The sequence below is a fragment of the Engystomops pustulosus genome, chromosome 2 (assembly GCF_040894005.1).
Source record: "Engystomops pustulosus chromosome 2, aEngPut4.maternal, whole genome shotgun sequence".
NCBI classification, from domain to species: domain Eukaryota; kingdom Metazoa; phylum Chordata; class Amphibia; order Anura; family Leptodactylidae; genus Engystomops; species Engystomops pustulosus.
The window spans coordinates 207,400,549-207,427,753 of NC_092412.1; the positions used below are offsets into that span (position 1 = coordinate 207,400,549).

Below are 27,205 nucleotides of genomic sequence, written 5' to 3' on the forward strand. Positions count from 1 at the left end.
AAAAATTTACAAAAAAACAACGAAATAACGATTCGGGCAGCAGACAAAGGGGGTGGAATTGTGATCCAGGATACAACAGAATACCTTGAAGAAGCCTATAATATTCTCACCGACAAAAAATACTACAGAATAATATCAAAAGATCCTACTGCCACCTGGAAAAACGAATATAATACCATCATCAACGAGGCCTTCAACAAAAACATCTTGAATAAAACTGAAAAAAACTTTCTTCTAATGGACCAACCCAACCTAGCATTGTTTTATCACCTACCAAAAGTGCACAAAAATGAACAAAAACCACCCGGCCGTCCGATAATCTCGGGGATTGGCTGTCTCACCAGCCAACTATCACATTATATAGATTTGTTTCTTCAACCAATAGTTAAAAAGTTACCTTCGTACCTAAGAGATTCTGGTCACCTCATAGAAGACCTCGATACAATAAACTGGGAAAAAGATTATATCTTTGTTTCCATTGACGTCACTTCCCTCTACTCAAATATATCACATATCTTGGGAGTAAAAGCCACAGAATTTTTTCTCAACAAACAACTGGATGCTCCTCCAGAACAAATTCAATTCATACTACAAGGATTAAACTTTATCCTTACACATAATTATTTTTCCTTCCAGGAAAAAATTTACCACCAAATATTGGGAACTGCCATGGGGACTCGAGTGGCACCTAGTTACGCTAATTTATTCATGGGCCACTTCGAGTCCTCTGTGGTATACGTTTCCCAATTCTGGACCAAAAAAATCGTATACTACCGTCGTTACATCGACGACATCTTCTTGATTGCAAAAAGTACAGTACAAGAGGCAGAAACATTCATTCAAGACCTCAATCATAACAACTGGGGCATAAACTTCACGGCAAACATCAATAAAGATCTTATGGTTTTTTTAGACCTAGAAATAAGCCATAATTCAAGCACCATCGTCACAAGAAACCATTTCAAAAAAGTCGATAGCAATGGATATCTCGACTATAAAAGTGCGCACTATAACAAATGGCTCAAAAATATACCTTTTAGCCAATTTGCCAGGATCCGAAGAAATTGCTCCTCAAACAAAGACTATCACGACCAAGCAAAAATAATTTCCAAGAAATTTAATGAGAAAAACTTTCCGAAAAAACTTATCCAGACAGCTTATCAACTCAATAAAGAAAAAAAGAAACCCAATCCTTCTCAAAAAACGCCGAATACAAACGTTTTTGACTACAATTTTGTTACCACCTTCGACAAAGGTCACCATGCCATACGAAAAACTTTACAAGAGAACTGGCATATCCTACTACAAGATCCGATCCTTAAAAACGAACTCCCACCTCAACCCCGTATCACATACAGGAAGGCCCGATCTATCAAAAACATATTAGCTCCCAGTAAGCTCAAAAATACCAGTCAACATACAAATGTGTCCATTTCCGATAAAAAAACCCCTGGATCATTCAAGTGCAACAAACCCAAATGCTTATGTTGCAATATAATCGACAATAATAAACAGACCTTCAGATCTACAAGCACCGGCGAGACACATCCATGTAAACAACACATCACCTGTGACTCATCATACGTGGTGTACCTGATTACGTGTAAATGCGGTCTTCAGTATGTAGGTCGCACCGTTCAATCCCTAAGGATGCGCATGAATGGCCATCGCTCAAAAACCAAGGCAGGTTTTTTACAACAAAGTTTATCTAAACATCTTACCCTAGCACACAATAAAAATTTTCACCAATTAAAACTTATAGGGATAGAACAAATTGCAGAAGACCTAAACAACAGACATGAAAAACTCAATAAAAGAGAATCGTTTTGGATCTATAAACTGAAAAGTCTCCAACCAGATGGCCTAAACGAAGTCATTGAATACGTATAAACCCCTTACACAATTAATCTTTTTCCCCCTCCGTTTCACTCATCCACCTCACATGCTACTACTGTCTCCCTGGATCTCTCAAATTTACAAATACACGATCTTCTGTCTCTCCGCATTCTACTTACATCGTTTCCTCCGTGCGCCACACTCCCGTGCGCCACACTGTCACACATCTATACTCCGAGGTAACATATAATGTGTTTTTATTCTTGCAGGTAGAAATTTATCTGATTTTATAAATAGTATTTTATTATCGTGATCATGTGAAAAACCTTTTTTACATTTTTTTTTTTAACAATCTATCTTTATTAACGTTGCTCACGTCACTTCCGACCATGTCACCAGTGACGTCAGCCTCTTATGTATTTAAATGCCTATTGTCTCTCAAAATGTATGTTCATTACTGCACCTGACGAAGGCCCCGGCCCGGGGCCGAAACGCGTAGTGTCTCTCCACAAATAAAGAAGTTTTTTAACCTACCGAGTGTACACACTCATTCTACTCCGATAGCAGCGCCTTAAAGAACGGGACCATTCCTCCAGCATCTCGTGGTTCTACGCTTCCTCTGCCTAGTCCGACATCCGCTATATGCCCGGACCTGGCCATCCCGTTGGCAGCAGCTTGCACTTGCAATTTACATGCTATAACCGTTCACTCCACAAGGTGAGCCTCTTACTTTTCTTTCCTTCCTACAGTCCTTAGAAATACACTTGAGTCTTTCGCTATTTTTGTCTCCCTCACCGTGGTGTACTGGTGCATACGTGCACCAACCCATAGCTATTTTGTCTGTTTGACATATTATGAGTTAAGTTAGGAGTTTTTGAAATGGTGTAATGAAGATCAGCTTTATCATGATATCCCAATGTTCAGTAGTTTCCATAGCAATAAAAAGCAAGAACAGAAGAATTACATTACAAATTTACCAACACTGTGCCAGACACAAGGTCACAAAAAAGGATTTCGAAAATTGGATCCACTATCTACTGTACATGCTGGAAGTCATCATGAATGTGAGGTTGTATTCATTGTCGTTCTACCATGCTGTTAGATGCTTGTTATAAGCTGTTGAATTCTCCTCAACGGCTATTGTTTTTCTTGAGCAAATTAAGTTTGTAGAGACTTTAAGTGGGAGGCTCGCTACCTAGCAACAACTGACAAAGAAGGGGCGCATAATCTAGCTGTTTCTCACCAGGTGATACAGGGAGGAAGTACTTTAACCATTTAAGGTGGAAGATGATATAATGAAAGCCATGCATAAGTGAAGGAAGCATCCTACATTGCCCTGAACAACTACACTCCACTGCTAGATGAAAGTTGATTCTACAAGGCCCTAGAGTTAATTGATGGCGGTAGATACTGTATATTGGCAACAGCAATTGAAAAAAAAAACTCTTTTTACAAGGAAAATAAATAGGATGCAGACAGGTTCAGAGCCTACATACTCATAGATAAACTGGAAATGCCCCTCTTGACACGCTCTGCATTTTTCCAGAATTAAAAGAAAAAAAATTAAATTCCATTACTGTGATAGATGCGTGGACGCCTGGTGAATGTAATTACACTGCGGGAGAATTTGTCATCATCACTGGGACGAGTATATAACAACCACAGGGCACTCTCACTAGAAAATGCTCACATTCTGGACTGACTCTGTGTCCTCTACCTTTAACCCTTTCCAGAACAAGTCACTACACTTTGTGTCTTCATTAACACCTAACTATTTAAATGGGCAGACCGGTTTTGGTTTTTAATTTTTCAACTTATATATGTTTATTTCACAGAGGCTGGTGTCCTAACATTCAATGTTAGCTCTACATATAGAGAACTTTCTGGGGTGTGATGACAAGCTTAAATGACACACATTGTGCAATGAAAGCTGCAATTTCCATTGTGACTTTTTCATGACTTGCAAGACAAAAGGGTAGTGTGATATAATTGCCCAATAGCAATCTTCATTATTTAAGCTGGAATATGTTCAAAGGTTTTTTTCTGGTTTTCGATTGGATTGATCATCAATTTCCTCAATTTTTCATTATCAATCAATCCGCTGGTTAAAACAGCATCTTACAATAAGCTAGTCTGATGGGAACCATACCACTCTTCTCTTTTGGTTACTGCACCTCCACTTCCATTGACTTAACCACTAGATAGAAAAAAGACCAATGTTTCTGTATAATTCACTGTGTTGGTGCAAGTACATGAGGCATCAAGTTCATCGTAAGGGTGGCAGCCATGGTCTTTTCAACTAACAGGTGGTAAGTGCCATAGCTCACTGCATTGACCAATGACCAGGGATTATGAAGGGTATAATAAACTAATATCCCTCCAAAGAGCACTTATATACAGTTAGTACACTGTGACCAGTAGATCGGTCTCTATCTTCCCTGTGTATAGGCCAACCTCCTACTCCTGCAGACTACAATTACATATTACAACTGTAGTGTAGCTTCCAGGTTAAATTAATGTCTATTATCATTAGGAGGTCAGAAAGCATTTTGCTCTGGGATGGGGGCATTTGGATTCTGGATGTTGGACCCAACCAAACTGATTTTGAGAAACAGTCCTGTGAATAGGTCAGTAAAAAGTGGAAAACCAAAATTTGAGCCTAGCTAATGGTGGCCAAAATTTTGTAAATGTATATTCAATCTTTAAATGAAATAAAATAATATCCCTTGAAAAATTTCAAAAACGGAAAAACATAATAAAATGATCTGACACAGACAAGAGGACTTTAAATATGTTTAGTTTGACTATACTTGTGATGAGAGAAGAGATAATTTGTGACAAATCATTATGCCTACATTTTACTTACAGAGATTTTTTGTTGTTATGGAGCCCTACAGTAGAGTTTCCAATTCTAAAGTATAAATTCATATTTCAGCCTCCATTACTCATGAAAATGGCAAGTACAGTTTTCTAATAAGGAATTTACCAAATAGTAAAATGCTAGCAAAACAAGTTTTATTATTTTCATCTATTTTTATTTTGTCATAAATTACTAACAACTCGACCGTATATAAGCACTTGGGATTTATTGAGACTTATGCTGCATGTCACACATCAGATAGGATTAATGGATTGATTTAGATTGCCCTTGTCATGATGTTATGGGGAAATTGCAATTTACCTGTTCTCCTATCCAATTCTACATTAGTTAATAGGATTTTTTTTCCCTATGATTCCTCAATGACTCCTGCAATGCTCAGATACGTGACAGTATCATCATGTAGCCAAAGCTGTTCTTTTTTTTCATAATTTTTTTTTAAAAATCTGGAGCATCAAAATAAATGCTGGAATGTTTTGGTGAGTCTACATCGTGTCTGCGCTGATAATGTCACCTGAACCTTTTGGCCTTTTTACAATTAATGAAAAAAATACTGAATCTTGATTATTGTATCAATATTTCTTTCATTTTTTTTTCCTTTTTTCCAGTAGTGAATTTTGAGGGTTGGGGTTGTATCTCATTTGTTTTTATTCACAGTTACAGAGCTAAGTATATGCAGGTTTTACTGAACTCTAAAGTACACTTGTAGGTAGTAAGCTATGATGCTTCCCTGTCAGATGATATTGATAAATATACAGGCAGTCCCTGACTTAAAGACACCTGACTTCCAGACAACCCCTAGTTACAGATGGACCTCTCTGCCCACTTTGATCTCTGGTTTAGCTCCCTGGAAGCTTGAATTTAATCCCAGGCAATAATGGTCTGTCTGTAATGAAGTTTTCCTGATTATCCTTGTTCCCATTACAGCACAAAATTTGGAAAATCCTATTGTCACAGGGACAAAAGAAATCTTTGTCTGGCACTACAATTATAAAATGTAGAATTCCGAACAAACCCAAAGAACCTATCTTGTATGTAACCCAGGACTGCCTATATATATATACACTCACAAGCCACTTTATTAGGTACACCTGTCCAACTGCTCGTCAACACTTAATTTCTAATCAGCCAATCACATGGCGGCAACTCAGTGCATTTAGGCATTTAGACATGGTCAAGACAATCTCCTGCAGTTCAAACAGAGCATCAGTATGGGGAAGAAAGGTGATTTGAGTGCCTTTGAACGTGGCATAGTTGTTGGTGCCAGAAGGGCTGGTCTGAGTATTTCAGAAACTGCTAATCTACTGGGATTTTCATGCACAACCATCTCTAAGGTTTACAGAGAATGGTCCGAAAAAGAAAAAACATCCAGTGAGCGGCAGTTCTGTGGGCGGAAATGCCTTGTTGATGCCAGAGGTCAGAGGAGAATGGGCAGACTGGTTCAAGCTGATAGAAAGGCAACAGTGACTCAAATCGCCACCCGTTACAACCAAGGTAGGCAGAAGAGCATCTCTGAACGCACAGTATGTCGAACTTTGAGGCAGATGGGCTACAGCAGCAGAAGACCACACCGGGTGCCACTCCTTTCAGCTAAGAACAGGAAACTGAGGCTACAATTTGCACAAGCTCATCGAAATTGGACAGTAGAAGATTGGAAAAACGTTGCCTGGTCTGATGAGTCTCGATTTCTGCTGCGACATTCGGATGGTAGGGTCAGAATTTGGCATCAACAACATGAAAGCAGGGATCCATCCTGACTTGTATCAACGGTTCAGACTGGTGGTGGTGGTGTCATGGTGTGGGGAATATTTTCTTGGCACTCTTTGGGCCCCTTGGTACCAATTGAGCATCGTTGCAATGCCACAGCCTACCTGAGTATTGTTGCTGACCATGTCCATTCCTTTATGACCACAATGTACCCAACATCTGATGGCTACTTTCAGCAGGATAATGCGCCATGTCATAAAGCTGGAATCATCTCAGACTGGTTTCTTGAACATGACAATGAGTTCACTGTACTCAAATGGCCTCCACAGTCACCAGATCTCAATCCAATAGAGCATCTTTGGGATGTGGTGGAACAGGAGATTCGCATCATGGATGTGCAGCCGACAAATCTGCGGCAACTGTGTGATGCCATCATGTCAATATGGACCAAAATCTCTGAGGAATGCTTCCAGCACCTTGTTGAATCTATGCCACGGAGAATTGAGGCAGTTCTGAAGGCAAAAGGGGGTCCAACCCGTTACTAGCATGGTGTACCTAATAAAGTGGCCAGTGAGTGTATATAATCTATGAAATCCCTCAACATTCCAGTCTGCCATCAATGACACCACTATTTGCCCACTGATTGTTGAAGCCGAGTAACTAAAGACCACCAGAACAGTAGCCCAAAGCAGACGGAAATTTTATGACGGTTATGAATTCTTTTACGATTTCCTTTCCTTTGGGTATTTTTTAATAATGTTGGAAATCCCCTTATAAGTCATCTCTCTATTGTAGAGGCTAATGTTACTCAGTTATTTATTCAGCTTGGAGACTCAAATGTGTTATTTTACAATGAATCATATTAAAGTATATTAGCCTCACGTTTTCGATCTTGAAAGAATCCCAAATTATTATTTGGTTTAGTTGCCCTTTGGAGTATTAAACCTCTTGCAGATTCTTGTGTCAACTGTAAGGAGGCATATAATATTTTTCTCTACTGACCATTTGTAATGTCACTAATAAAGATGTAACTGAGTGCCGGCTCCGTAACAGATTCCTTAGACACTCATGATTTTCCAGTAACTTTTCATAACATAAGCCAGAGGCGTTAGAACATCTGACAGCATCAGTAATACAAAATAAAATCATTTAAAAGAAAGGTCATTTATTTTTCTACTGTAAGATAAAAACATTTCACCGTAAGATGTCAGTGGTAAAATCTATCTGTTACTTGCTTACAAATCAGCTCTATGGGATGATACTACATCGGTTGCCAGGTCATGTTATAAAGAGCCTTATCTGGAAAAAAAACACTCGAAATGTCATTCACTTTTTTGGGGAAAAATACTTTAATATTTACAAATGTACCTGTGATTTGATTATCAAATTATGTCTTCCAGATCATTGCAAGAACACCCTTGCACTGTATAGGAATATAGAAACCTATAATAAAGTCTTCAATGATTTTTCCATTATTGTATATTATTTTTTTTTTTTGTAAAAAGGCCCTTTTATAATAACCAGGTCAAGTTAACAAGTGAACTTTGCTACAACAGATAATATACAGGCGGTCCTCTACTTAAGAACACCCGACTTACGTACAACCCCTAGTTACAAACGGACCTTTGGATATTGGTAATTTACTATACTTTAACCCCAGGTTACAATAATCAGCTATAACAAAGGTGTCTGCAATTAAGATTTATAATTAATCCTGGTTCTTATGACAACACAACATTTTTAAAATCCAATTGTCACAGAGACCAAAAAAATTCTGGATGGGGTTACAATTACAACATATACAGTTCCAACTTACATACAAAGTCAACTTAAGAACAGACCTTCAGATCTTGTACATAACCCAGGGACTGCCTGTATTACACTTTTAAAGGGATATTCTCAGATTTCATTGCTGACTTTTGACTTATTTCATATTTGGGGGTACACCCGCTGCATAATGTGTAAAGAAACATTAGTGCTCTAACCTCTTCAGAATCTACTATATTGGGTAGAACGGCTGTGTATGGTATGGTGGCTCAGCCCCATTCATGTGAACAAATAAAAAATGAAACCACTTCATTACCCGAGTGTTTACCGTTTTTCCTTAATAGGCTATTTTTTCAATTTTGGCAATGGATGCATTTAACTGCATATCTTGGGAATTAGCTTTAAATATATTTTACCATTTAGAAACGTGTTCAGTCAAGCTCTATTCATTTTTATATTACATTAGGTCAGGAACTATGCAGTGTGACCAACATGCCAAAAAAGATGGCTACTGAAAGTGTGAAAATACTTTTTCTCAAAACTGTATAGTTTTTTCCTCTATAACATGATTAGATTTAGCAAATCTGACCTTTACACTACCTTTATCGCTGAGGACAAAGTAAATACTGTAATTACTTTTTGCATTTATTTATTTTGCTGTTTGCAGACAAGTGAAATAGAATACAGAAATAATAGAATTGTTTTATTAGATGTTTCAGTAAACTATAACCTGCAGTATTTAGATAATATCCAGTGAATAGTAAATTTCTCAAATGTAATAAAAGATGCTTAAATACAATGGATGGGATTTATTAATTTGTCTACGCCAGAAAACTGGAGTAATTTGTACCTAAAATGCCGTGCGCCACATTAACTGAAGGCTTCAGACCAATTTTGGGCTGTTTTACGAATTCAAAAAGTAGCGTGTCCTCTGTAAAACGGGCTGTGCCTTCGCCAGAGATAACCCATGTGTCAGAAAATTCAGTCCATGCACCAGAAAATACTGTGACACACCAAACTAGACCAACTAATAGGAGGTGCAAAGTCCCACTCGCTAGTCTTATACTGCACCAGACTATTCATCCAGCATCAGACTCAGTGATAAATCTGGTGCAGCAGAGATCTGTCTAGCTCTACTCATTTGCCAATGAGATCTTTAAAAAATATGGATAAGGAAGTATGGTAAAAATATGTTCATTAAATATAATTAGTTATGATTTGCTTCCAAATTTCCTCAATAACTAAAACACTATGCCATATGCATAAAATAAGTGTTTTAATGTAATGACTATAATGAGCCATGACTCACTCGAGGACATTTTATGTGTCCTACCAGAAAAAGTATGTAGAAAATGCCACATTTCTGACATTTTTGGCGGTTTTGTGTCCCACAATCCACTTTTTCCAAAAGTAGGTGGAGCCCCTGCCTTCATGGTCAACCGTATTAAAGTCATCGTAAAAAATATTCACCTGGTCTCAGAGAGAGAGATTTCATTCCAGCAGCAGTGCATACTTCCAGATTTGCTAAGAGGCTGGAACTTCTTAGAAAATCTGTTCTGCAGTATGCAGGGGGTGGGGGGTTGTGGAATTAAGGCTGTCATTCAACATGCCAATCTTCAAGTTAAAGGTAACTGTGGCCAATAAGGGTGAAGAAAAAAGAAACTCAATGAAAATGTTTGGGTGGTATGGGTGTAAGTATGATGATAAAAGAAATAAAGGGGGTTAAATCTATTTGATGGCAAATTAATAGAGTGGCTGGATCTACGAAGGTCAATTTATGTGAAAAGGGAGGTTGATTTGTAATGTACAATTAGGGTATCTGTCCACCCTTCTACTGGTAGAGCGTTCATTTTGAATGTCGACATGTGATACACCTGTATACCCTAATGTACACTTCACCTGTAGCTATGGCTGTATGTAAAATAAAGGTCTACACATTCAGGACACAATGGGGGAGATATATCATGACTGCTGCTATGTCCCACAGGGTCACTAATCAACGTAGCCGGTGCGCAACAAGCCAGAAAAAGTAAGGGATTCTGATATCATTATAATTCTTGTGTGGGTTCGCACACTGCCATGTGGACTACAAATTGTAATTCTTGCACCCTTTGTAGGCCTGAAACCATCTCAGAAGAAATGATACCTTGGTGTCAATGTGAACAGTTGAATTAATAGAAGATAGTCTATATGACTACCTCTTGCTTATTACCCTCTTCATTATTTATTAAATGTTAGAAAAAATATTATTTTACACTTTTGAAAATCTAAAATAACAAATTTTGGTTAGCACCATGTCTATACACATTCGTCCGTTACTACTGTCTCTGCATTTTTTTCGTCTGCTCATTTTTCACAAGCCATCATAGATCAAATTATAAACCTTTTTTCAGGATTAGGCTTGACTCAGACTTATCCTTCCAATTTGCTTAAGGCTACAAAGAGAGTAATAGTATTTGAACTACATCTGATATTAATGATACAGAACCATGATGTCTTTGTTTATGGGATTATGAAACTAGCTTCTTCATATATTGCAAATGTGCAGAGAGTGTACAGTAACTAAATACTTCACATAACAGTTTCGTCAAATGTTATTATGCATTTAATAATTTTTTTAAGAATGAATGCATAAGAAAAATGTATTTGAATGTATAAATTCTATTAAATGTATTCAATAACAATGTTGGAATATATAATGGCTGGTGCATACCTGCACTGCATTTATGAGAATCAATGAACGCTGTGCGCTACCTCCATGTGTCTTCAAAGGTAGACTCACTTTTATGTAAGCTTCAAAGGAAATAGAAAATAAAAATGTATACCATATTCCAACATTACACACGTTACTATGGATTCGATAGTATTAACTATTAATACTTGTGGCTTTTGGTTTCTTCTATTTTAGTTTTTCTATAGTAACATTTTTTGGAAAACTCCCCTCTATTTAAGTGTTAGATGAAACGGTTGAAACATTTTATATTGTGTGAGACACCTTGATGGATGTAATCAAGTAGATAAATGCTGGTTCAGACTGGAAGCCAGTAGAGGTCCATGTTGTCGAGATGAATAGGGGTAAGCGGATCCATTTGGGTTCGTTGAGTTCCGGTGAACCTTTAAAAAAAGTTTGATTTGGGTGCTGACACCGATTGCAGGTGTTAACCCTTTAAATGTTGCCAACTGAGCAATTAAAGGGCTAACTCCAATTGCGGCTGGCACTGATTGCAGCTGTTACTGGTTGGTGTACAAAGAGGGCTTAGCTATGAGCTCCTCTTTAAATATCCTTCAGTCAAGGTGCAAAGCTAGTTGATGAGCTGCACAGCAGTTTTTCAGTGTGACGCCGATTGCTAAACCCAAACTTGTGGCTGATGTCCAGGCTCAGGCACCTGAAACCCTCAAAGTTCAAAGACTGATACCATGGATCTTGGCTGGAAATATCTTAATTTGTGTGTCAAAAGATTGTGATACACTGTTACAAGATATGTATGCTTTATGTGTGAAGCATTATAGTGATTGGTTGTGGATTGCAGCTTATTATGTGGTTATACTATAGTACAGTGGTGGCGAACCTATGGCACTGGTGCCAGAGGCGGCAATTGGAGCCCTCTCTGTGGGCACCCGGGCCTTCGCCCCAGCATGAAGTTCACCAGACAGGACTCAAAGAATCTTCCTACAGAATCTTCCTACAATGATGGGCAAATTTGCCTTCCTCCTTTCAACTGCGTTGGTGTCTTTAGGAGGCTAAACGATTGAAAGTTGTCAAAGAACAAGGAGAAATAACTTACTGCTTAAATTGCTGCGCTGCCACTTTGCAATAAATAAGTGGCTTTTGGTTGAAGTTTGGGCACTCAGGCTCTAAAAGGTTCACCATCACTGTTATAGTATATTGAAATTGTTTAATGCAAAATTAGAGTACTGTGCCTAAGCAAATTTGACCTGAAATTAATGTTCCATAAGGACACAATCCTTATGTAGAAGTTAAGCTCACAACCTAAATTCCCGTAGGTTATCACTGGAAATGGTCAACAATCTTCTTAGCAAACACATCCCTTGGAGCTGACCTGAACATCTAGAATGCAGTAGGACTAGGGGGTGTCTCATACAGAAGATTAATAAATGGTCCCTGGGATGAAGAAAATACTTCTCAAAGTTACAATTTGCATCTCTGAAATGTAAGTTACTTAAAATTTTATGAAGTTTTAAGCCATATTTATAAAATAAGCATATATATGTACAAAATAAATAAATGGGAGATAAAAGATAAAATGATAGCTTCAAATGTACTAAGAAGAAAAAACAAAGCTGCTGTCCATTTAACCATGTGTATTTATTATTCTAGTCCTCATTGTCGAAATGAATTGCTATTCACACCTGGGAATAATGTGTGAATAAATTGCACATTTATTCAGATCTTGGTAAACAAAGACTTGAGAACCAACACTGAAGCTGCAAGTTTGCAACTCTTGGGTGACCCACATTCTTCGGTCTAGTAAAGGATTCCCTGTGCACTGATTTATCTATATTCGTATCATGTTATGTCTGACACCAAAACATGTAAAGTGGATTTATTTCTGCAAATTCTACAACACCATGTCCAAGATTCAGTGTTGATCAAGGCCTAGATCAGTGGTGGCGAACCTATGGCACGGGTGCCAGAGGTGGCACTCGGAGCCATTTCTGTGGGCACTCAGACCATAGCCCCAGGACCAAATAGGACTAAATCTTCCTGCAGTCCTAGGTAATTTAAGCAACACTTCTTTGGAACTGCAGGAAAAGTGAGAAGGTGTTGACAGAGCTGCATTATCTTTGAAGCTTATCCTGCTGGACCCTCCATTATTTCTCTACAGAGAGACCCTGGTGAGAAGCTACAATGAGAGTCTGATTTGCCCTCCTTCTTTCAACTGTGTTGGTGGCCTCAAGGGGCCGATACGATTGAAAGATGTGGAAGAACAGGTAACGATAAGTAACTGCTTAAAATGCCATGTTGGCACTTCACAGTAAATAAGTGGATTTTGGTTGTAGTTTGGGCACTCCGTCTCCAAAAGGTTTGCCATCACTGGCCTAGATTAAAGGAGTCTAGAGGTTCAAAATTATGTTTTGTGTTTATATGAGTGTATAATATGTATATTTTTAAGGGGGAATGGGGACCCAATTTATAAAACTGCTATTGTGCTCTGCTTCTCCAGGTACACCCCTGCTTCATTTGCAGTTTGCAAATCAGTCTCATTTAAAGGAAATCTATGATTTGCTTTTATGCATTATGAACCATGACTAAGCTCGCATGAGCGAAACGAGTAGGTCATTTGCCTTAGATACCGTGTATTCCTATGCAACTTGCCATGAAATATGCTTTTATTGGAACACATTAAAGAAAGAAATTTGGAATGTCAATCTCCCGAACGCTGTTTTTTTCTATGATTATATACCAAATATACCTTGAGAATGCAATAGTAACACTGATGCAGAAATATATCTTGTTTAAACCCTCAATTGAGTTGCTTTGCTGAAAAAAACAAATATAAAATTATGATAATGATGCTCTGTCGCTCCTGTGGCTACCCCAGCGCTTCCCCTCTTACCCTTATTATGTACTGCTTCAGAGAATGTTGTAATCCCTATGTTGTCCCTGACAGGCAGATGTAATAAATTGCTGCATCATCTCTAGCTGCTGTGTATGAGACATCCATCTCAGGTTGATTAATCCTGTCTGAACAGTTCAGGAAGCTCCCTGTAATGTGTTAATGAATGGCAGCCAGCATGCAACCCAGATTTCCCAAATTCCTGAATTTTATAATTGTTATTTGAGCAAAACCACTGGGATCAAGGATTTAACAAGATATGTTTCTACATCTGGGTAACTACAGCATTCTCATGGTATGTTTGGTTCACATTACATAAAAACAAATGGTAGACTTCCTTTAATTAGGACCCACTGTTCATATTAGGAACCACTGCATTTTTTTGCGGCATAGTCTCCATAGTTGAGGCCTTTTCTCGGTGCACCATAACTGGGTGTCATAGAAAAAAATGAGGCTTATTTACTAAGGATTTTGGATCACACTTTCGCTGAACTGTTCATGGTTTTTGGGATTTGCGCCACTGGGACAGGTATTTAGCAGGGGATTGTGTTGCGCTTGATCAAATTTTGGCGCAGGTGCGCCAACTCCGGCGGACCTGAGTGGGGAAGCAACACATTCAGGATATCAGGCGCACAATCTTAGTGAATCGTGGCAGAGTGTGATTCCAGTCGGACAATGCAATTTCTGGGAACTCCGCGGATGGGTAAGAAAATGTGCCCCAATATGTGCAGCCAGATTACAGCCCCTAATGCAGTCACATGCACATAGCCTTAATTATGAATTTATGCTCATCACATGACAGATACAATTGTAAAAATGGTGTGCGACTATAAAAATGTATCTTGTGCTACATCTGTATGTAAAATCCAGCAATTAAATTGTATCAGGAAGCTTTACTATTCAATAGTATTACAACCACAGGTATCCTCTGATAATACTGACAAAGGCTGAAGGATCTAAACTGTAAGTTTCTGCATTATGTAGGTTTAACCTGCCTTGACTCTGTATCCCCTCTTCAGAAATTGTAGGATCCAAGTATAGGAGAGAATATGCAAGCTTCACCTCTGTAAAAACACAATAACCCAGCATGCAAGTGGGGATATGGATCTGAGGGTTGGAATTGGCACAGTAGAAATTATTGTTCATATAAGTAAAGATAAGAGATAGCAGTCAAACTTTTAAGTATTATAAAGGGATTTGCACTTAAGAGAAAATTCTCAAATTTCAATCCCCTAGTGCTATTTACACAATAAAGATCCCTTTTAACCATCTTACTTTAACATTTTACTCAATTTTATAGCTGTTTTAGTTTCTATAACTCAGTGATGGTCTGTCTAAGATTCCAGAGTGTGGGCGGGGACTCTCTAAGAAGACACTTCATTAGCCCTCTAATGCTGTGAGATGCTGTGTGCTTACAATGTGCTTAGATTATCAGGGTACAGGTTTATCTACACTTATTTAGCGTCTGAACATTCACTAGTATTTGACACATAGAAAGAGAGATGAGACAGATCAGAAATGAGAGATGATAAGACCAATAAGATGCATATAACACACAATTAAATTCTCAGTTTTGCTATCTCAGCCATAACATACACTGTGAGCTCTGCTATAGGCCTTTCTCCCCATCCCCTGGATAAAGACCTTATCTACCTGTAGCTTGTAGATTATTGCTTATAGCTTGTATATACCGGAATTGATAGAGACAGGTTGGAATTATATCTGTGAAATGTTGTATTCTTGTTAATAACAGTGAATTAGAGAATGTGTTATTTTGTTATCCTGAGTACGTTTAAGAATCTTGTCTTTGTGGGAATATCCCTTTAAGACAGTGACTGATATAATTAATATAAGAATGTAGTACAGGTGGTTTCTATTTTCGCCACTCTTCTAACAAAAGGTAATTCTTACCTGACTTCTTTGTCTGTAGGTTCAAATCTCATTGCATATTCCCCCTCTCAGCACCTGAGTGGGTGCATAATTATACATATTCTAGTTTACAATTAAACTGTACTGTGTATAAATAGAACATTTTCTGCCCTCTTTGTCGAATATTGTACCGTAATATTATAAATTAGGAATATGAATGTTTCAATAAATCATAAAGGGCAATGAGTAAAACAAGATTCATCTCGGGACTTGTATATTATTAATAGTACAAAATGTTATCATCAAATAACATTATACCTTTTGAAAATCCTATTTTTATTTAAACTATATAAAACCTGCTTTTTTGAGCATTCCAGAAGGTTCTAAATTGTATCTGCAAAATTCTTAAATTTACTATTCCTTATCGCTGAAGGAAGGATAATCTAAATTACTGCTGTAACTGATTTTCTGATTGTATTGATTTACCCCTGTTACTTGTGTTGTACAACTCAGCTGCAATGTGCAGGGCTTCACAGATAAAAAATGCATGCATGGTGAAAATAGCGAGTTTCACAAGGTTCACGCTATTGCATGTTATCAAGATTTACAGTATTTTTTGGTTTCGTTTAAATCTAGGGGTGCACATCAAGTGTTCCGTATTTGGTTATACATTTAGATAGATTAGGTGCCATCTGATGCCATTTAGGTCTTTGTTCACACTAGCGTCAGAGCTTTTGTTTACAGCAGAAGCCTTGACTTTGTAATGGAAAATCGCTCTGATGGATTGAACCACTCAGTAATGAAACGTACTGACTTTTATAGTGGATCTGGAAGAATTTCAAAGACTCAGCTATTCTCAGTGCCAAAAAGATCAGAAAGCTTCTTACTGATAAAGTATTGCAGAGTAAGTGTAAACAAAGGCTTAAAGGGACATTCCAGGTTTTCAGAAATGTTTCCTGCAGTAAACAGCTAAATCCAACCAAATGCTGGAAGTGATACATTACTTTTGTAAGTGTAACTTTTATGTCACAGGTCAGTGACTTCAAGTGATGTTTATGTTCATTCATCATATGACCTTGTTCCACCTCAGCCCCACCCCAAGTGAATGGGGCTTTGCTGCATTACCAGACATGGTTGTGTTACTATCAAAGTGGTAGGAAGTGAAGAGAAAGGATGAATCTTATGACAGTGATAGGGGGACACGACACCGCACGGAGAGAGGGAGCCGGATCATCCGTGGACAGAAGAGGACCTCCCGGGGAGGGTGTCGGGAGGTGAGTACACTTTTTTATTTTTTCTTATAGCCTGGGGAGGGGCTGTATACTGGGGGACAGGGGCTGGCAGGCTGTATAATGAGGGCAGGGGCTGCAGGCTGTATAGATGGGGACAGGGGCTGGCAGACTTTGTACTAGGGGCAGGGGCTGGCAGGCTGTATACTGGGGGCAGGGGCTGCAGACTGTATTGATGGGGGACAGGGGCTGACAGGCTTTATACAGGGGATAGGGGCTGGTAGGCTGTATACTGGGGGCATGCGCTGCAGGATGTATACTGGGGACAGGGGCTGGCAGGCTGTTTATGGTGTACAGGGGCTGGCAGGCTGTATATTGGGGGCAGGGGCTGCAGGCTGTATACTGGGGGCAAGGGCTGCAGGTGTATACTGGAGGGCATGCACTGGCTGGATGTATACTGGGGGAAGGCTAGGACCAATGCATTTCCTACCCTCGGCTTATACTCGAGTCAATAGTTTTTCCAGTTTTTTGTGTTAAAATTAGATACCTCGGCTTATACTCGGGTCAGCTTATACTGGAGTATATACGGTAATAAATGTTTTTTCTCTCTATGTAGTTATGTGTCATATTCTTATTCTCTATTATGTTTGTTAACGGAAACTTATCATCGGGAATCTACCATCAGAATTAGATCTAGCCAGGCCGGGCACTGGGAGCTAAGGCTAGTACACACTCCAGTAACCTCTGCAGTTAATTTACATATTACTTAAATAAAGTTTTTAACAAGTTAGGTTAGGTTCCAGGATTATTATATTACAGATTTAGGGCAGAGGCAGACAGGAGGAATTTACAATCAGATCTGCTTCTGATGGTAGATTACTCATATTAGATTTCCTTTAAGTCTTTGATAAATACTTTTTCAATATAAATCTGTGGTGAATACACTAAGAGCGAGATTTTGAGTCACGTGACTTCTACATACTGAAAGCTAATGGAAGGATAAATTATGTAATTAAGTAATAACACCTAAAGTTTAAAGGTTGTTATTGTTGATAAGTGATAAGTGACAAAAGCAAAGTGGAATCCCTCGGGTCATTATCTTACCATTAGCAGCCTGATGTGGCATACAATCTACTAATGATAAAAAGATATTAAATAATATTTTCATCTTTATTTTCTTCTTTATTGTTGATAGCAAGACAAATGATGGCTAAATTACACCATTATGTTTTGATAGTTTAATAAAATAATACACAGCAGTCTATAAAAACTTCAGAAGGTCTCAGATATTAAAGGCAAAAGTTAAACACCAATAAAACATAACTGCAATAGTCCCAATAGATGGATCCATGGCATGCAATCTAACAGACAATGGCTAGACTTCTATTATGTTGGTGTGATGAAAAAAATTCCGGGGTCAACATTTACAAATAAAAAAATGACTTAACCTTTCAGAGCGTCCAACCCTGGATTTCCGACTTAAAACCAGAGATAAACCATTACGAGCACAATGAAGAGGACCACTACCAACTTGTGTGAATGAGATTATGGGACTAAACAGCCATGGCTAAAAATAGGGGGCCTTGAGAAATGTGGTTGTGTTTATGTGTTTTTTTATATAAAAAAAATACCACAGCCTTTTTTCATAATGTTAAAGCAAATTTCAAAAGAAATAGTCTCTTCTACAATCAATCTGGTGCCTATAGGTTTTTGGCTGGTAGTGTAACTCTACCTCATTAACTTTAATGTAGATGCAATAATTGGACGGAACAATGTTAGATGTTGACAGTGTAAGCCGTATACTACATAATATAAAAATACTATACTTTAACGTAGGCTAGATGATAAATGTAGGCTTCCATAAGTTTTGGATTACTTAAAGGGAAACTGTCTGCAGAAATTGTCCTTATAAACCACTACCAGTTTCCTATAAAACAGCTTAACCCTTTCCAGATCATGACCCAGTGTTTATTTTAATTTTCTTATTATTTAAATAAAAAAGTAAGCTTGAGGTGAGATGTAAATTGGAGGCTTAAAGTCACAAAGGTGAAGTATTTTATCACTGAAGTCACGCTCTGGCCACCTGTCTCTCTAAGAGATGTCTCCATCCCTAAATAGCTCTCATGAAGTCAGCTCTCATGAAGTCAGCAGAGGGGACATTCTGAGGTGGGGAGAGCTTGACTTCATTGATGAACTCTCCACCTCGCTGACTTCATACAACCGATTTACATCTCACTGATTTTCTGGATGATGTCACCACACTGGTCCATGAAAAAACATGATCTTGAAGCTGCTTGAGAATATACTAGTGATGGTTAATTGGTCAATTTCTTCAGACAAGTTCTTTTTAAGGCCAATGTGCCTGTAAGCCTTTCTCTCTGTGTCTAAAAGAAACAAGGTTTGCATATCGTAAAAAGGCCTTTTTGATGCCAAACAAAATGAATTTCAATCAATTTAACTTCGAAAAACTTGCCTTTATGTGTTAGCTCTCCATTAGAGAAGAACATATCATCCAAGATTCGTTTAGGAGAAACTTTGCCAAACTTTTCAAAAATGTTGTGTCCAAACCAATGTTTGTCCTTGTAATTGCTATATAACCCCCCTCTATAAATCATTTTTTCATGAAAATATCCTATCTCATTCTATTGGTATTTTACATTCATTTCTTGCCTGAAAATTGCAAATCCAAGCCTAATCTATGAAGCAAAGAAATATATCTGCTAATCTTTTCTAGTGCACAAGTATTACATCATCTAAATAATACTACTACTACTACTACTAATTATAAATATTATGCACAAATACAAAATCCTGTGCCTATGCCTTTTATATCTCTAAGCCCTAGATGAGGGGTCACAGTGCCTGCTACATTATGATTAATTTGTGATATCAACATGATTTTAGATAATCTCATGTGACAATCTAAAAATGGTGTTTCCTTTAATCTGTCTCCAAAAAAATAGTGTGCAACTGTAAATAAATGCACAATTTTAAGATTAACTGTTTAAGCTTCTAGATATAATCACCTCAATACTAAGTAACTGAAATGGGAACATTAAACAGCCACAATATGCTATTTTTGGTATTTTACAGTAGCCTTGCCCCTTTCACTCCAACATTCACAATAGGCTTCACTTGAGGCTGATTCTTGATTGTAACAATGTTCCTTCTGCCTGTAATTAGGATATTTTTGCCTTTGTTCTTCTAATATTTATATTCTATTAGATTAGAGCAGAGGGATTGCTGTAAATATTATTAAGCTCTCAAGACTCTCTTAAGAAACGTCAGTGGAGTTCCTACTCAAAAAAATTTACTTATCCTTAATAGGAATGTAGCAGCAATTTTTATGATTACAACATTTTTATGTCAAATTTTTTATGATCCGTTTTAATTTTCTGTTTCTGAATGTGCTTATTCTATTTTCTGTACATGATCACAAGGGCTGCCATCTTCTCTGAGCTTCTTCTTTGTCCTGTTACCAGCTATTTTATATAGACGTGTTTTATAATATGTTATCAGTAATGATGGGTAAGTGTTATCTATATAGCGGACATTGTACTGGGAAGGCAAAGAGATAAACTATAACATCATCTAATGTCAGTAGTGATGTAATGATGGGTCAGTGTTATCTATATAGAGGACATTGTACAGGGAGGGGGAAGAGATAAGCTGTGACATCATCTATTGTCAGTGGTGATGTAATGATGGGTCAGAGTTATCTATATAAGGTCAATATGCAGATAGGAGGAGTAGATAAGCTGTGACATCATCTGTTGTCAGTAGTGATGTAATAATGGGCCAGTTTTATCTATATAGAGGTAATTTTGCAGGGAGTGGAGGGGATAAGTAGTGACATCATCTATTGGCAGAAGTGATGTAAGGATGAGTCAGTGTTATCCATATACAGGTCAATATGCAGATTGGTCAACTGTGTTATCTCTATAGAGGTCATTGTGCAGGGAGGGGGAGTATGTAAATGATTGGGTCAGTGATATCTATATAGAGGTTAATCTGCAGCTAAGATTAGGAGATAAACTGTGACATCATCTAGTGTCAGTAATTATGTAATCAGTTGGTCATATGGAGGTCATTGTAGGGGGGGGGTAATGTGTGACATCAACTATTGGCAGTTGATGTAATGATGGGTCAGTGTTATCTATATAGAGATAATTGTACAGGGAGGAGGAGATAAGCTCTGACTTCATCTAATGTCAATAGTAATGTAATCAGTTTGTCTGATGGGTCAGTTGTTATCTATATGGTGGTCATTGTACAAAGACGGGGCGGATATAAGGTTTGACATCACCTATTGGCAGTAGTGATATAATGATGGGTCAGTGTTATCTATATAGAAGTTATTGTACACAGAAGGGAGGAGATAAGCTGTGACATCATCTATTGTCAGTAGTGATGTAATTATGGGTCAGTGTTATCTATATAGAGGTCATTGTACAGGAGGGGGAGTGGATAAGCTGTGGCATCATCTATTGTCAGTAGTGATGTAATAATGGGTCAGTGTTGTCTATATAGAGGTCATTGTACTGAGAGGGGGAGGAGATACGCTGTGACATCTATTGTCAGTAGTGATGTAATGATGGGTCAGTGTTGTCTATATAGAACTCACTGTATAGAGAGGGGGGGAGATACGCTTTGACATCATCTATCATATATCATTAGTAGTGTATTAATGGGTCAGTCATGTTAGATATAAATGTGTTTCTATTGTAATACCATCTGCCTTGTCTATGATGTGAATGAGATGACTCATGCTAAGAAATACTGCTCCAGTATAACTACTTATATAAGCTTCCCATAACATAATATTACTGTTGTCTAAAATGCAGAATTCGGATGGCAAACCCCATTCATGTGACTCTCCTCTGACAGGCGAGATAATGATGTCTAAAGGAATACATGATTTTTGTTATGCTGAGTATACATGTAAATGGGCTGACTACAGAGGAGTAGCTGATGGCCAAATGAGCAGAAGACCATGCATGGCTACGTTTAGTGACCATCTAGTTACTCTACTGTACAAAAGGTTAGTTAACAGGGAGTGATAAGGAAGAAGGATGTGTTTGCTATGGGGTCAGCAGTGAGAATTATATAAGCTTTAGAAAGAATTAGATAAATTAAATTTATATAAATAAAATATTTGTAACCTTTAATTTACTACTATGAGTTAACCATACTAAATCTGTACTTGTAACCATACTGAAATACAGAATTCAAATAATTTGTTAAAAGAATTGCCTTTACAAGAAATTTTGTAGTCTAAATTCAGAGCCGACATCACACATGGCAAACAGCCCAGATCAAATTCCCCCAAGCAAAGAACAAGAACTTCCAAATGCCTCTAAATTTGGCTTCCCCCTCAAACTATGTGGATAAACTTAGTGACAAACCCTGTAGGGCAGTTACACTGCTTCCTATAGCGGTTGTCACTTTTTAGCTTATGGGTTCAAGCCCTAAAGTAAAGACACTAATTTCCCATTTGCAACTGACCTCTAAATCTAGGGCAAACCCAAAGAATAAAAAAAATTGAGGCCAAAGGTTAAAGTCCATTCAAACCTCTTTCAAAAAGTTTCATTGGGCAGTGATTTTTATTACCAACAATTAGTCAACTTTTTTGATACCTTCGGAGAGAATATCCCAAAATACTGAAATTCTGATATGTTAGATTATTATCCCTAATAGAACATGATTTAACCTCTTATGTGACATGACAAGCCGCAAATGTCTTATTATATTTTTGTAAAAATGAAAAATAGCCTCCAAAACTGTCAAAACCAATATAATTAAATGTTATCTATCCTTGGGAACATTTCTTACGTGGAAACTCAAGAGAAGAATGGAAATGCCATCTTGAATCCAGGAAAAGAAAGTCTCTTAGCTACAGGCCATTAATGAAACAATGTACATTCGGTTGGTTTAGAAGATGCATCCTCATGTCATTCATTATGTCAAGCCATCTCTTGTTTTACCATGTCTTTGTATACTCAAGGTTGCTTACTTTACATAACTAAAGGAGAAGCTTATGTTATAGAGCAAACCATATAAAATGCTAATATATTTAGAGTCAGCTATGCCATTGTGACGTGCTGCTGAATCAAGGCAATACATTACTACAGCTATAGTGCTATTCTGACCCCTGAAGGTTGGTTGCATGAGTAAAGCTTTCATGGTGTCATATTCTACAAGCAACACATTGCAGATACGCTGTTATACAGGAATCACGGGGAGATGGATAGCCCAGTGGATAGATAGATACTACTACTGTAGATTAGATAAGATTAGATGGTAGTTGAATCGATAAGTAAGATTAGATAGATAGAGCTATACGTAAGAGGCACAAATACCATAATATTTCTCCTTGTATTTTATACACTATACCTAATATACATACAGTATATGGCTTTTATACAGGTGGCCTACATTCCACAGCTCAGACAAACATTCCATTGGAGGGAAAGGGTTAACACCGATAGTTAAAGTGTGTGAGTACAGAGAACTAAATAATACAGTAAAGTCTTCTTCATCTGTATTGCGTCGGGGTACAGACATTAAATTTGTAACCTTTGTAAGCTCGGTGCTCTCACTTACGGAACAGAGGCTGACATATTCGGAAGGCATTCTGGTAGCCATGGTTGGCATGGAAATGATCCCTTTAAGAGGTCCTAGGGTATCGACATTTTCCTTTGAACATGCTGACTTCTGATAACATAATACCACATTCTTGTGGCTATGTATTCTATCGTGCACCTATTCTGAGAACTTGCTTTGCTGGTGGTTTTTTTTTTTCTTTAATTTTTTTTTTAGATATGTAATTAATCATGTATGGTTATCACTTTTACAAAGGAATATGAGACAAATGGCTTTTCCAACACATCCATCTTCCTAGCCTCAACATAATTACCCAATGCTGCAAAGGATGCTAAACAACTTAGATGCTGCCTCTGCTTGTCACCCATGGACCGGCCTGGATTATTAGCTCTATGCTTCATCTACAATAGAGGTCACCACATTTCTGCATAAACATCCATGATATTTCTACATGGCATAACACATCAACATAAATGTCAATATTCCCTTTACACAAAAGTTTAATTAATGCAAATATGATAATATTTTTCTTCTCTACCAGGAGCCATGTTCAGTATTACAAGACGATTTTCCTTTCGAGTCCTCCTGATATATGCTCTGTGCTATTTGCATCACCTTTAACCCTTGCAGACTTAGAAAAATGTCACCCTGTCTAATATCTTCGCCGATACATCAAAACAATAAATCAAAACAAGTCGCCATATTTAACCAACTCATGCTATGGCTATTAACCATTGATGGGAATGGTTGGGTCAGTATTCTATGACATTCCCACAAACTTGTTAGACTTTGTCGGAGACGTGACCATGCCTAGTGGCTAGATGCTTCTTTTAGCAGTGAGTGGAGGAACACAGAAGAAAACTAGCTTTATTCTGATCCCATGCAGTGTTTGCTATTCACAATCCTTTTCAGGGCTTCCATAACCCCACTTCATTGTTAGCAAACATAGTATGGAAACCCTGGCCTCAACATTGACCTTGACACAGACTGCAGACTGATCTTAGTCAATGGGACCATTGTTAGCCATGAGACTTGATCAATTCTGGGGTTGTGATTAAGGTTGGGGGGCACAAAACCTAGATCCTCTGACCCATGGAATGTGTATGCTGTGGGAAAGCCTGTGCCAACGGCATGGCAGACTATTTAAGAATTGCAGCAAAATCTCATCTCAAGATCCTCGCCTCCCTCCTGACTCCCACTCTCCCTGTCAATTCATCTTTAGTCTTCTGGTGACAGGAGAACTCCAAGTTATTTCTATAATCTTTCCTGTAGGTAGTTTCTTACTTCTCAGTATTCTTGGTGTATGCAAGGGATATCCCTTAGCAGATCTAACCTTTAGCAAATATGAAGCAGCAAGGGATGGAGTTCCCATGAGACTGAACTTTTGGGGCATGGTCCATTAGAATAAGTGCAAGTCCTCCTTATTCTTGGCACAGAGTTTTTTGGGATCTCTTATGTCAAAACTTTTGTTTTCATGTCTACGTCTACCAGCTGAAGTCCAGACTCAACACATGCTTCACCCTAGCTATGAGGATCCTAGCACCAGACCAATGCATATACAGTATCTCCTATGTCCTGACCTCAATATTAGCTGCATATATAGTCTACACTGGCTTTGATGGGACCTACGTGTAATAACTGACAGCAATGCTGTAGTGACTGTGATAGACCAGATATTCTGATGCACCGTGCTGCTGTATTTTCCCTCCTACAGCTTGCAGCTATATTATTCTCTTGCAGAATCTGCAGAAATAATTGCAATCCAATCCATACCAATGCACTTTATGTCATTTAACCTCCTGCTGGAAATAATAAAATGGCACAGAAGGAGCAGTGCCTGGATAGTGGCTGGAAATATGTAACCATGCAGGGTGCTGCTGCAGCTTGTGTGATCAATGCACCAGACACTACTCTTCATATCCCATACATTGGGAGAAAAGCTCTATATCTGGGCTAGTATCTGATTCAGGTTACCACTGCTTGCCAACCATTCTGCATTAACCCTTCACATGGACGGGGATTTCACACAACACAGAGAGTCATACAATAAATGGCAGAACAAGGCAGGGTGCCCTAATAGCATAACCCACCATCATCATAAATGTTATCTGCAGTTATAGATTTCCCACTCATCTCTATTATATAGGAATCCTCTGCAGTAGCAGCAGCAGTCTGGGAGTCCCCTCATTCAGCAGCACCCAAGTTTCAGTAGTTAGACCACTGCATGCTTTCTGGAAAGGAAAATCATCTTACCCAGGACGATCTTCCAAAATATTCTGCTGTTGGAATCAATCAGCAAGGTGATAGCTGGTCATCACAATGCTTAGTCAGCAGATCCACCTTTTTTATTCCCTTGATATGTGGATAGAAAGATAGAGATGGATTTTTTTCTTCTGCTAGCAAGCAGCAAAAGGATCCCCATTCACAAGTGCCAAGTTCCCCACCACATAGGATAATTCCATCTAGCAGACCCTTGCTTGCTCCAGCTCTCAAAGTAGCCAGTTACGTTCAGTGTACAAGATCCAATCCAGGTGTGAATCAAAAGGATATAAAAAAGAACCACAGAAGAGAATAAAAGCCTCCCCTGTCCCTGCAGCCTTTCAGAGCAAAGCCCTACTATACATGTAAGATCTCTCCATATTCAAGATGCAGCCAGGGGGAGGAAAAAAAGAAGAAGAAGAAGAAGCAGGGAATGTATATTTCACAAGTATCCTGCAATAACAGATCCAATGGGGTTTTCCTTGCACTGTACTGCTATGTGCAAGAACTCCTGCTGCTGGAAAGGGTGTCTCCTGGGTCCTAGCGCTCCAAAATGAGGACGAAGAAGGAGGTAAAAGGAATCAAAATCAGTTGTCTGTGAGCTCCAGAATGATGCTAATCTCCAATAAAGAGGGAGAGCATAGAATAATGCAACTTGATGAACAGCCACCATCCATAAAGAGAGGAAGCAGGGAGGTAATAGAGAGACAGAGATAGACAGAAAAAGGGGGAGAAACTGCAATGCATAAATGAATCCAGTGTTTCAATAAGATCTCCTCATTTGATTGAATGCATTCTCCAGCCTGCTGCAACTGCAAGTCACAAAAAAGATACTGTTACTGCCACCCAATGGAGATTTCAGTCCTAGCCAATCCTCCGCTCCTCCAGTGTAGAAGGCTGAATTAAAACAGGAAAGCCTTACATGGAATCAAGAAAAAAGTCTAATGGATTAGCCAGTGCTGTCTGTGATAACAAGTGCATTCATTGTGCACCCTGACTGCTGCAGAGACCACAGTGTCTGCGTGATGCCAGCCAGTTCTGCACCACTATCACCCTATGCAGCACTGGCACTGCCCAGCTCCTCATCCACTTATAGGGAGGCACTTTATTACTTCATTTATTCGCTCACTTCCATACTATACCGTTGCTATGGGATCTCTTCTTTGTTCCAAGTGTCTGAACTGTGTGGGAACATTTTATCTTCACTCTCTTGCTAAATTTTCTGGATCTGCTACATATCAAACTAATTGTGTCACCAGAATACAATGTGGCTTATCACTAATAACAGGGAGCAGCAGCAGCTGCAATGGAGGGGGAGGGGGGGGTCCATTTATTTCTTGATATTTACTTTGTGCTGCAGAAAAACACAAAAGGATTTATAATATTGCGTGAAGATATGGTTGTGGATTAACCTATTTATGGCTCCACAGTGAACTGCATTGGAGACTTGGAAAAGAATCTTGGGATAAAGTCACCTA

General features: G+C 38.4%; 1 protein-coding gene across 2 annotated transcripts in view; it reads right to left on the minus strand.

The window, feature by feature from the left end:
- The window catches only part of IL1RAPL1 (interleukin 1 receptor accessory protein like 1), a 921,392-nt gene extending 894,659 nt beyond the window's left edge, over positions 1-26,733 (minus strand). Inside the window, exon 1 of one of the 2 annotated variants that reach the window (XM_072137921.1) lies at positions 25,722-26,733. The gene's annotated coding sequence lies outside the window, so the exon portion shown is untranslated. The remainder of the gene's footprint in view (positions 1-25,721) is intronic. The other variant, XM_072137922.1, reaches the window with a different exon arrangement.
- Positions 26,734-27,205: the final 472 nt, after the last annotated feature.